Here is a 13,060-nt window from a genome sequence, read left to right as displayed (position 1 = left end):
GATGTCAAACTCCCTGGAACCATAGGGATGTATCAGGGCGAAGATGTCAGCCACCCTGAAACCCATCTCAAGCAGGAGCTCCACCACCCTCTTTCTCGTAGGGCAGGCATCATTGCTTCTCCACTTGAGACAGACTACATTCCGTCTGGTCCCAGGGCCGGTTGTGGGCAGGGACCAGGTGGTCTCGCCCCCCCTTTCCTCTCGGAAAGCTCGCAGGCCGTGCCTGTCTATCCATAAGGATAGGTCCACCTTCTCACCCTCTACTGTCATTGAACTCTCCCCCTTTTTCAGGGCCTCCAGGAGCCGCCGCTGCAAGTCACCAACCGCGACTCCTGGGAATGAGGAAGCCAACGAGGATAGCCCCTCCCCCCCCACGGCCGCAGCCACACTGGCATAACTTCTGCCAGGTGTTACGGCCGCAGGAGGGGCAACCGAACCGGCCCCCCCCACTACACTAGCACCAGACACCACACCGGACCCCTCCGGAGGGCGGACACCAGGAGCCGCAGCCATCGCTTTCTCAGCGACGGTCCGCTGACTCCCAGCATCCATCCCACCTTTGGGACCAGATGCAACACCTCCACCAACACCCCTACTACTACCCTGCTCACATGCACCCTTTCTCTCTGCTGGGACAGATGGTGCAGCAGGTGCAGCAGGTGTCATTTTACCTTTATTTTTTTTATTATTATTTGCCTTATTTTTTCCTCTACTATGCTCCTTGCCACCCTCATTGCCACTGGTCAAGCCCCCCCCTGCTGCCCTTGAGACCTGGGCAGTGATCATCACACTCCTCCCCTCCCCAGCACTTAATTCAGCGCTGGAGGAGGAGGCCGAGACAGAGGGGGCGTGTCCAGTGGCAATGTACATGGCCACCTGTTCTGGTGCAACACAACCTTTCTTAGTGGACCGGAGCACCGTAGTCATATCCTCCCCGGCAGCTCCGGCCCCCGACTCTTCAATACGCAGGCGCTTACTGCCTGCACCTGTACTCCCAGCTTCGGGAGCGCGTCCAGACACACCCCTGGCCACGCCTCCTTCTTCATTCACCGCCGCCGCCTCCCTTGATCCCCGCCGCACGTTGGCAGCTGCAGGCGGGGACCCAGAACTATCACCGCCGTGGGTAGGAGGGACGGTGACCTCATCGTCACACCGCTCCAGCACCACCCCACATACCTGAACGGCAGGCAGGGCGGTAGCCAGAGCAGTGGACGGAGCGGCTGGCAGAGTGGTGGGCGGGGCCTCCTGATGTTTTTGCCCGCCCCCTCCACTTTCAACAGATGACTGCCGGATCCCGCTTTCTGCCGGCACCTCCTCCCTGCCTCCGCATGCAGGGACGGCGTCCTGCGCCATTTTGGGCTGCACAATCTCCCCGCTCCTCCGCTCAGGCACCACCTCAGATGCCGAGCCAGGGAGTTTAGCGGGATACACGCCTGGTGAGGACTTTTCAGCCCCCACCAAGCGTGTATAGACATAACGTGTCTGGATGTTTTCTTCACTCTTTTTCTTGTTCTTCTTGTTCTTTTTCTTCTTGCCGCAGCTCTCGTCCTCGTCCAGCAGGTCTTCTCCGAATGCAAAACCCCGAAAGTCCACCGCGGGCGACTCCAACATCCGGATCTCTCTTAGCAGACCACCATCCTCATCGCTGCCCTCCATAGCTGATGCCTCATCCGAAGATGGCAATGCTGGTAAGCGCAATTGTTCTTGCCCTGGCGGAATGCCACTGTATGCCTCCGTTACTGGGGTTACCGGGAGGGCCGGTTCAGACTGCGAGGTTTGGGGACCTGCCCGGGATGCCAGAGGATTGGAGTTTTCCAACTCCTCCACCTCGCTCTCCACACCCCCGCACGGCTCCCCTCTCCTCGCAGCCTCCATCTCCCTAAATCGATCCCCGTTTAATAACTTTTCTCTGAAGGGCCCACTGCCCTCAAGCAACTGGTCCTGCCGCTTCAGGGAGGTCTCCAGGTCCTCTTTCAGGACCCTAATTTTTTCTCTGAGTGGGGGCCTCTTCGAATTAGAGGAGATAGTGGACCTGGCCCTCGTCTCCTTCAGATCCTTCCTTACGGCTTTGAGGTGCCGTCCCAGCTCATCGTATTCTCGCAGGTGGGCAGCTATACGAGAGCTGTAGGTGAGGGTACTCTCTCCCTCCCACCGAGACCCCCAACCTACCTGGGACGACACCTCTCGGCTTCCTGCTGGTAGCCTTTTTCCTTTTGATGTCTTCGGGTCCTCAGGGGGGACTTGGCTACCACCGCGTCCAGATGTTTTCACCCCCTCGCCGCCATCGCTCAGAGTCGGTCGCCGCCCGTCCATGCTCCCCTCCGACCCAAGCCGGGGAGCAGGGGCACCCTTCCGGGAGCTCATGGCCACAGGACCCCACCAGCTCCCTAGGGAGAGGCAGGGCCTGGGCTGGGGGAAAAGGTGTCACACTCCCCCGCAAGCCTGGAACTCCTCCTGGGGAGCAGATGGTAGGAAACTCCCCGGAGAGGCCTGTGCTGTGGAGGTTCAGGAGCTGCAGCAGACACACCCTTTCACCTCAGCTGCAGACACCAGACACACCCAAGCCTGAATCTCTGCTATGGGACCTCTCTCCTCTGTCTGGGTGCCGGGCCTAAATATCTGACAATTGCCTGTTCCAGTGGTGGGTGACGTGAAGCCTGATTCTCTGCTATGACATGAAGCCTGATTCTCTGCTATGACTTGAAGCCTGATTCTCTGCTATGACATGAAGCCTGATTCTCTGCTATGGGACCTCTCTCCTCTGTCTGGGTGCCGGGGCCTAAAAATATCTGACAATGGCCTGTTCCAGTGGTGGGTGACATGAAGCCTGATTCTCTGCTATGGGACCTCTCTTCTCTGTCTGGGTGCCGGGGCCTAAATATCTGACAATGGACTGTTCCAGTGGTGGGTGACGTGAAGCCTGATTCTCTGCTATGACATGAAGCCTGATTCTCTGCTATGACATGAAGACTGATTCTCTGCTGACATGAAGCCAGATTCTATGTTATGGGACCTCTCTCCTCTGCCTGGGTGCCGGGACCTAAATATCTGACAATGGACTGTTCCAGTTTTGGGTGACGTGAAGCCTGATTCTCTGCTATGACATGAAGACTGATTCTCTGCTGATTATGTCGGAATATTTATGCTGTCTCCGATTGACAGTCTATATTATTTATGTGAATAAATTAAAATCTATAATAAAGGAGATTCTAATTTATTATCATAAATATCAAGCTAAAACAAGCTCGTGATCTGCGTTGAATTGAAGACAAAACTCAGTTATAGACAAAATATATATGTAATTTATTAATACAATTTTTAGTACAAAATAATATATAATAAAATTGGTTATAATAAAATTCAATCAATGATATGCAAAATAGTAAGAAAGTCAAGAATAATTGAGAATATATATCTACACAATTATGCCTTCTTATAATGATACCCCTCAATTATATTTTAAATCAATTTAATACTTGATTTCTCTCAGCCGACAAATATCCGATTAAACCTAAATCTGGTTTATCTTTTATCTATACAGATATTTATACATATATAATCAACCATACCGGTCTAGAACTGAATTCAATTCCTTGGAGATAATACAGTGTTTTCACCAGTATATTTTCAATCTCCCTGTATTGGATTAATTTTCAGGATGATGCTGCAGGTACACCCCAATCTTATTCCAAAACAGATACTATACGCAAGGTATGGTTAATTGAATATATATAGATATGTATTATATTACTTAATTATCCTATGAAATATAAGTAAGGTTATACTATACCAAAATGTCAGCTAGCAGAAATCAGTTTCAATGGTTCTAAGATGGCTGCCTCCAATGACTGAAAAGGTGGTCAGGGCTGGATCTGGTCTTCTCCCTTTTGATGGTTTCCTGATGATCGTCCCTTGATGATGATAGTTAGAGAGAGAGAGAGATCCAGAGAGCTGCTGATGGTTAGAGAGATCCTTTCTCTCAGCCCAGACCATCTTTTTATCCTTTCTAGTGAAGACAGGGCGGCACTACCTTCTTGAATTCGCGGTGCACGTGTCCGTGGAATGGCGTCCAGACAAACGTTTCAAAGAAGAAGACCGGCACTTCGCAGATGTAGATCACAATGTAGATTTATTCAGTCACATATTCAAGTGGCATAGTGACGCGTTTCAGCACAAGTGTGCTTTTATCAGACTGCAATGAAACATCTTACACTCCAGCTATTTATACATAAATGAGACACTAAGGAACTGACATCATCAGAGGAGCTCCGCCTCCCTCATTAACTAAAAATTCGCATATCAAATAATCGCAATGAAAAATTCGCATTAGAAAATTCGCAAAAACAATTCGCATAAAAAGATTCGCAAAAACATATCCACTCTATACTGGCGAAGATTTTCAGTCAAATAGTCCATTTTGGCAGTGATTAATCACGCTGAAGAAAAAAAAAAAAAAGAAATATATTTATCTAATTGCATAAAGCTGAATGCCTTATAGGAAGCAGGACACATTGTACTCACGATTGAGGCCCCTGGGCTCCATTGTCTGAAGACGATGGATCCACTAAGCCTCTCTTTTCAATAACAATTTATTTCTATCACCCCCTCGACGGGGTAATGATACACCTTCAATGATCTGATACCTCAACTGCGAGATATTATGTTTTTTATCATGAAAATGAAGGGGTATTGGAAGTAATAAATTCTGTTTGCGGATAGTAGATTTGTGTTTACTTAGTCTGTCCTTCATTCTCATCGAGGTTTCCCCCACATATAATAATCCACATGGACATTTAAGAATGTAAACCACAAATCTACTATCACAGGTGAACGTGCCCCTTATTGGAATATTTTCACCTGAGTGAGGGTGGGAAAAACATGAACCCTTTATGACGCTGGAACAATTGACACAATTTAAACAAGGAAAAGTGCCCCGTCTAGGTGTAGATAAAAAACTCTGTCCTCTTTCTATTTTATTACTTCCCACATCTGCCCGGACTATTTTGTAATATTCTTTATCTAAGACAAAGAATATTACAAAATAGTCCGGGCAGATGTGGGAAGTAATAAAATAGAAAGAGGACAGAGTTTTTTATCTACACCTAGACGGGGCACTTTTCCTTGTTTAAATTGTGTCAATTGTTCCAGCGTCATAAAGGGTTCATGTTTTTCCCACCCTCACTCAGGTGAAAATATTCCAATAAGGGGCACGTTCACCTGTGATAGTAGATTTGTGGTTTACATTCTTAAATGTCCATGTGGATTATTATATGTGGGGGAAACCTCGATGAGAATGAAGGACAGACTAAGTAAACACAAATCTACTATCCGCAAACAGAATTTATTACTTCCAATACCCCTTCATTTTCATGATAAAAAACATAATATCTCGCAGTTGAGGTATCAGATCATTGAAGGTGTATCATTACCCTGTCGAGGGGGTGATAGAAATAAATTGTTATTGAAAAGAGAGGCTTACTGGATCCATCGTCTTCAGACAATGGAGCCCAGGGGCCTCAATCGTGAGTACAATGTGTCCTGCTTCCTATAAGGCATTCAGCTTTATGCAATTAGATAAATATATTTCTTTTTTTTTTTTTTTCTTCAGCGTGATTAATCACTGCCAAAATGGACTATTTGACTGAAAATCTTCGCCAGTATAGAGTGGATATGTTTTTGCGAATCTTTTTATGCGAATTTTTTTGGCGAATTTTCTAATGCGAATTTTTCATTGCGATTATTTGATATGCGAATTTTTAGTTAATGAGGGAGGCAGAGCTCCTCTGATGATGTCAGTTCCTTAGTGTCTCATTTATGTATAAATAGCTGGAGTGTAAGATGTTTCATTGCAGTCTGATGAAAGCACACTTGTGCTGAAACGCGTCACTATGCCACTTGAATATGTGACTGAATAAATCTACATTGTGATCTACATCTGCGAAGTGCCGGTCTTCTTCTTTGAAACATCTTTTTATCCTATCTTAGAAAGGGCTTGGCCAAGTTTTATCATTAACTTGTGACCTCACTTTATAATTAATAGAACCTCCCTCTAGGGAAAATACACCCTAGATCTTTCTGTTACCCTAACACTAGATGGCACTAGTACTCCATACAAAAATTGAGGCACTTATTTTTTTTCTTATTCATTTACTAGCGATAAATTTTAACTAAGGTTTCAGACAAAACTTTGAGGAGATCTTAAATAGACAATGACTTTTGTGTTTAGTCAAACACCTTGCATATCCCTTAATCTTTTGACCAGACCTAATTATATCAAGATACACATGACCATACTGAAGTCATTGTTTTGGGAAAAGACAGGGTTTGTTTATGATCACCTGTGTCCACATTTCTCCATTCAAGAGGAACCTCAAGGAAAGAAATAATTAACTTGTGTTTTATACTGAGAGAAATTCTAAAAATGACAGAGAAATCTGTACCTCATTTCTAACCTTAAAACTGAATATATCTATAAGGACCACACTCTTATATATATACAGTACAACACACGTATTTAAATTGATGATATAAAAATCAATCTATTCATACATTGCTTAATATAAAAAACCCCAAAGAAAGATTAGAGTTTTTCTATACACTGAAAATCATCAAGACTCAGCACATGTCTAATACATTGTCTTATCTAGGCCTTATACTTGTGGACTTTATTTATACCCAATAGTTCTGACAGACATGAAGCCTGATTCTCTGCTATGGGACCTCTCTCCAATTGATATTGGTTAATTTTTATTTATTTTATTTTTATTTTTATTCATTTCCCTATCCACATTTGTTTGCAGGGGATTTAACTACATTTTGCAGCTTTTTGCAGCCCTCTAGCCCTTTCCTGGGCTGTTTTACAGCCTTTTTAGTGCCGAAAAGTTTGGGTCCCCATTGACTTCAATGGGGTTCGGGACAAAGTTCGGGTCGGGTTCAGATCCCGAACCCGAACATTTCCGGGAAGTTCGGCCGAACTTCTCGAACCCGAACATCCAGGTGTTCGCTCAACTCTATTAACGCATTGTACTGTGTCAAATTACCCGTATTCTTGAACACATTGTGCTGCAACAACAACATTTACATACCAGTTAACCGTTAATGTATTGTATTGCATCAACATACCGAGCATTATTAGTGAATTGTACTGTAATAACTAAATTAATATAGCCGTTTCATTCCACACATTGTATTACCACTGTAAAATGTTATTATCAGTGTGCAGTGTCTTTGTAGAAGGGGAGGGACATTTAATTGCGCCTCTCTCTTTAAATATCTGAAATAACATTTACAGAATTTTTATTTATAGGCCCCATAACAAAATGTCTGGTAAATGGAAGGGTGGAAAACAAAAGACCCATGACTAATCATCTGAGAGTCAGAATGAGGGTAGTAGTGCAAACAGCAGTGGCAGCACCAGCCATCCGGCCACTGGTAATAGTAATAGGCTACAGTTCTCGCTTGCTGCTAATAGGTGTCACATTATTGAGGACAAAGAGGATGAAATTGTGGGACACACCTCTAAGTCATAGCAGGATGTTGAGGTCACCTCTGAGCCTGACACCGTGCCTGGTAGACAGGGGTCACAGCATTCCTTCTGCTCCACCTTATTGCAGCCCCAGAAATGCCTTTCACTTGAATCATATCTGTCTTCTCTGCCCACTACTAGTGGGTTGTCTTTCATTTTTTCTAAGAAGAGGCGACATAACCCTTATGTGCTATGGAAGAAACTCAAGATAGTCTCCCTGTTAATGAGTTGTGTGAGAAGCATCAGCATAAGCATTTAGGCTAACATGAAGAGGAGGTTCAGGTGTAGTTGGAGGACCCCATGCATACAGGGAGTGCAGAATTATTAGGCAAGTTGTATTTTTGAGGATTAATTTTATTATTGAACAACAACCATGTTCTCAATGAACCCAAAAAACTCATTAATATCAAAGCTGAATATTTTTGGAAGTAGTTTTTAGTTTGTTTTTAGTTTTAGCTATTTTAGGGGGATATCTGTGTGTGCAGGTGACTACTACTGTGCATAATTATTAGGCAACTTAACAAAAAACAAATATATACCCATTTAAATTATTTATTTTTACCAGTGAAACCAATATAACATCTCAACATTCACAAATATACATTTCTGACATTCAAAAACAAAACAAAAACAAATCAGTGACCAATATAGCCACCTTTCTTTGCAAGGACACTCAAAAGCCTGCCATCCATGGATTCTGTCAGTGTTTTGATCTGTTCACCATCAACATTGCGTGCAGCAGCAACCACAGCCTCCCAGACACTGTTCAGAGAGGTGTACTGTTTTCCCTCCTTGTAAATCTCACATTTGATGATGGACCACAGGTTCTCAATGGGGTTCAGATCAGGTTAACAAGGAGGCCATGTCATTAGATTTTCTTCTTTTTACCCTTTCTTGCCAGCCACGCTGTGGAGTACTTGGACGCGTGTGATGGAGCATTGTCCTGCATGAAAATCATGTTTTTCTTGAAGAATGCAGACTTCTTCCTCTACCACTGCTTGAAGAAGGTGTCTTCCAGAAACTGGCAGTAGGACTGGGAGTTGAGCTTGACTCCATCCTCAACCCGAAAAGGCCCCACAAGCTCATCTTTGATGATACCAGCCCAAACCAGTACTCCACCTCCACCTTGCTGGCGTCTGAGTCGGCCTGGAGCTCTCTGCCCTTTACCAATCCAGCCACGGGCCCATCCATCTGGCCCATCAAGACTCACTCTCATTTCATCAGTCCATAAAACCTTAGAAAAATCAGTCTTGAGATATTTCTTGGCCCAGTCTTGACGTTTCAGCTTGTGTGTCTTGTTCAGTGGTCGTCGTCTTTCAGCCTTTCTTACCTTGGCCATGTCTCTGAGTATTGCACACCTTGTGCTTTTGGGCACTCCAGTGATGTTGCAGCTCTGAAATATGGCCAAACTGGTGGCAAGTGGCATCTTGGCATCTGCACGCTTGACTTTTCTCAGTTCATGGGCAGTTATTTTGCGCCTTGGTTTTTCCACACGCTTCTTGCGACCCTGTTGACTATTTTGAATGAAACGCTTGATTGTTCGATGATCACGATTCAGAAGCTTTGCAATTTTAAGAGTGCTGCATCCCTCTGCAAGATATCTCACTATTTTTGACTTTTCTGAGCCTGTCAAGACCTTCTTTTGACCCATTTTGCCAAAGGAAAGGAAGTTGCCTAATAATTATGCACACCTGATATAGGGTGTTGAAGTCATTAGACCACACCCCTTCTCATTACAGAGATGCACATCACCTAATATGCTTAATTGGTAGTAGGCTTTCGAGCCTATACAGCTTAAAGTAAGACAACATGCATAAAGAGGATGATGTGGTCAAAATACTCATTTGCCTAATAATTCTGCACGCAGTGTAGCTGTGTTGGTGGTAGTAGAAGTAGCAGCATTTTTAGCCACAGTGGTGGCAGAAGGGGTAGGGCAAATACAATGCAGGAAATCGAAAGGGGGGTCAAGGAGCCCACAATGACATATCATAGTCCGATAAATGTGAACAAGAGAATGAGGGCTATGATAATGGTTGTGTATTCAACAGGATCTGGGAGCTATATATCCCTATCACTTTGACATTATTTTCTATTGCTGTCATTGCATTAAAGAGCTTAAATGGAGGAGGGAGAGAAAGAACACATTAAAAAAGAAAAGAGAACAAGATATGAAAAATCTGAGACCTAGGAGATCTCAGAGTGTCATATAGCATTTTTCTGGCAAATTAGAGCACATTTGATTCGTGTAGAATCAGCCACAAATATATATATATTTTTTAATTCAACAAATTGGACATAAAATGAATTTTTAAGAAATGTATTAATCTCTAAGATGTGTGCTTGGCAGCTGAAGTATTCTGTGTTGGCCTTATGTTCATATGTGCCTGCATTTCTTAGAATAAATGATGTTTTAATGTATGCAAATAAGCCTCTAGGAGCAACGGAGGCGTTGCTGTTACACCTAGAGACTCTGCTCTCTCTGCAACTACCGCACTCTCTGCACTTTGATTGGTTCTGCCTGGTTCTGTAAATCAAAGTTGAGATGGCACAGCAGTTGCAGAGAGAGAAGAGCCTCCAGGTGTAATAGCAATATCCAGGTTGCTCCCAGAGGCTCATTTGCATATATTAAACCATCATTTTTCTCAGCAATGCGGGCACATATAAACATGGGACCAACACAGACGTCTTCAGCTGCCAAGTGCACATGTAACAGGTCAGCCAGTTTCATAGGTACAAATCTGCTGACAGATACCATTTAAAAGGTGATACATTATGTGTCTTTTTTCCTTAGATCATGTTACATGTGCTTACAGAATGGTGTATGGAATTGCTGTACTGTTTTTTTTTTTTTTATGTGAATTGGAGATTGGAAGCAACTTTAATATATGAAATTAATGTATAAATATATTCATATATCAAATGCCTACTACTTCACCCACACATTTCCAAAATCACACTCCAGAATCTTAATTAACATTGCTACTGAAAGAAAAGATGTTTATGGAAATCTACAGTTTACCAAGTCTTTATACTACTGTATAAAGCTGTTCTCTCCTGCAGAGAAGCTCTGCTTATCCAGTAAAGAGAAGCGCGCCAACCTCCTTCTTAATGCCAGCCTACAGCAGGTGATAAATAACTTTGGTTGTTTTTCTCATACTAAATAGCATGCAAACATAAGAATTTGCCAGACTAACAAGTGAATTATCCTCCCTACTTCTTTATCTTCTTTTTTCTCTAAACTTTTTTGGATACATTTCAAGTAACGAAAAGTGACATTAAAATCCCATAAGCTTGGATGTTGTGCTACAAATGCTACAAAGCTACAAATGGTTGTTACAAAGTGAAAGTAAGAAGCCCAGGAATGTGATATGACCCATAATGCCATGTAGCCAGCCAATTACCAAATAGCCATACCCTGTGATGTTACGGCCCTAAGCTTCATCCCACGCGGTAGCTGCCATTTCACTGTGAACTGAGCACAGGGAAAGACGTGGCAAGGGCTAGGGACAGTGTTTTAGAAAGCTTTTAATTGTACAATATTGGATAGGGAGAGTGCAAGGACAGTGTAGGGTGATCGTAGGGAGAGTTTTTAGACACTGTGGAGAGAGCATAGGGAGACTGCAGGGATAGTGCAGGCTCAGTGTAATCACCCTGTCCATCTTTTCCAACTGCTGCACCATTCATTATTCATCTGTTCTGTTATGCATAGCCTTACATAGCCAGACCCAGTGTCAACAGGTGGTCTAATATATAGGCACATTTATTTAGTTCACCTGCTGCGTCATTCATACTTAACTACATAGTTACATTACTGATTAAGTTACTGCACACTATGGCCAACAGACAGTTGCCTGGGCCCTCAAAAGGAATGGCAGTGGCAAATATGTTGCTTTAGCTGGCACAAAGAGCAGCAGAAGGAGGGATGGTGGTAGCAGCAGCCGTAGCAACAGGCCAGAGCTGTCACTGTCATCCAGCGGTCATGGTTTTGCCACCAATTCAGCTGTAATGGAATGGCTGTATTGCTCTTCAACATCATCTCAAGTGACAACTGATACACACAGCCAGGAATTGGTGGGTTCCTCTAACACCACACTTATTTGGCATGTCCCAAGAGCTACCTCTGTGCCCTCACCTGTCCTGAATCTGCCTATTGCTTTTGCTACTGATTCTGCTAGCCAAGTGCAGTGTAATGATAGCTGCGGGCTCTGCTCCGCTTTTCAGTGAGGACAATTCAAGTAGAGAGTTGAACAGCATCTTCTTTAAAGAAGGCGGTGTTCAAGTTTTTACATATACAAATTGCTTGTTTATTTTTATCCATCCAAATGAAGCTATAGCCACTAGCCAAAGTTTCGGTCTAGACAAAGACCTTGTTCAGGAATTTAGTAGTCGTAGTCATAGTCTTGAGTAGAGTTGAGCGGACACCTGGATGTTTGGGTTCGGCAGGTTCGGCCGAACTTGAAAAAAAAATTCGGGTTCGGGACCCGAACTTGACCCGAACTTGACACTGAACCCGAACCCCATTGAAGTCAATGGGGACCCGAACTTTTTGAGCACTAAAATGGCTGTAAAGATGTCATGGAAAGAGCTAGGGGGCTGCAAATGGCAGCAAAATGTGCTTAAGAGCATCACAAATGCTCTGCAAATAAATGTGGATAGGGAAATGAATTAAAAAAACATAAAAGACTTTAAAAAAATAAAAATTAGGAATGATGAAGGAGGAAGAGGTTGAGGAGGTGGTGAATGGGTGGAAGCGGCGGCGAAGGAGGAATAGGTAGCCAACACAGATGTGTGTTATTTTGCATTTTTACATAGGGGTATCCCCCAAAATATTGGGACATATAAAAAAAAAGGAATAAGTGCACTTGAGTACAAGGATGGATGGTTGAGGCTGTTAGAACTGTCTATTCTGCACAAGGTAGAGACAAGTCCTGAGGGATCCAAGCCTGGTTCATTTTAATGAATGTGAGCTTGTCCACGTTGGCTGTGGACAGGCGGATGCGTCTGTCTGTAATGACGCCTCCTGCCGTGCTAAATACACGTTCAGAGAGTACACTGGCTGCAGGGCAGGCCAGCACCTCCAAGACATACAGGGCAAACTCCAGCCATGTGGACAATTTGGAGACCCAGAAGTTGAATGGGGTAGAACCATCAGTCAGTACGTGTAGGCGTGTGCACAGGTACTGTTCCACCATGTTGTTCAAATGCTGCCTCCTGCTAACATGCTCCATATCAGCAGTTGGGGCCGGTTGTTGCGGCGAGATGACAAAGGTTTTCCACATGTCGGCCATGCTAACCCTGCCTTCTGAGGTTCTGACGCTGACACAGCTGCGTTGGCGACCTCTTCCTCCTCCCCTGCCTTTACCTTGTGCTTCCACTTGTCCCCCGGCGTCAGTCGGGAATGCTCTTAGAAGCGCGTCTACCAGCTTGCGCCTGTAGTCGCGCATCTTCCGATCACGCTCCAGTGAGGGAATTAAGGACGGCACATTGTCTTTGTAACGGGGATCCAGCAGGGTGGCCACCCAGTAGTCAGCACAC

At 44.3% G+C, this 13,060-nt stretch overlaps 2 long non-coding RNA genes across 2 annotated transcripts in view; one reads left to right on the top strand and one right to left on the bottom strand.

The window, feature by feature from the left end:
- Window positions 1–6,356, bottom strand: part of LOC120993437 — a 25,598-nt gene extending 19,242 nt beyond the window's left edge. Inside the window, exon 1 of the long non-coding RNA XR_005777259.1 lies at window positions 6,295–6,356. This is a non-coding gene — a long non-coding RNA (uncharacterized LOC120993437). The remainder of the gene's footprint in view (window positions 1–6,294) is intronic.
- LOC120993438 lies at window positions 6,351–13,060 on the top strand. The gene is made up of 3 exons (XR_005777260.1): window positions 6,351–6,499; window positions 7,734–7,736; window positions 13,049–13,060. It is a non-coding gene; the product is annotated as an uncharacterized LOC120993438 (long non-coding RNA).

Source organism: Bufo bufo, chromosome 3, assembly GCF_905171765.1.
Source record: "Bufo bufo chromosome 3, aBufBuf1.1, whole genome shotgun sequence".
Lineage (NCBI taxonomy): Eukaryota > Metazoa > Chordata > Amphibia > Anura > Bufonidae > Bufo > Bufo bufo.
The sequence above is the reverse complement of the archived record's forward strand: the minus strand, read 5'-3'. Positions and strand labels throughout refer to the sequence as shown.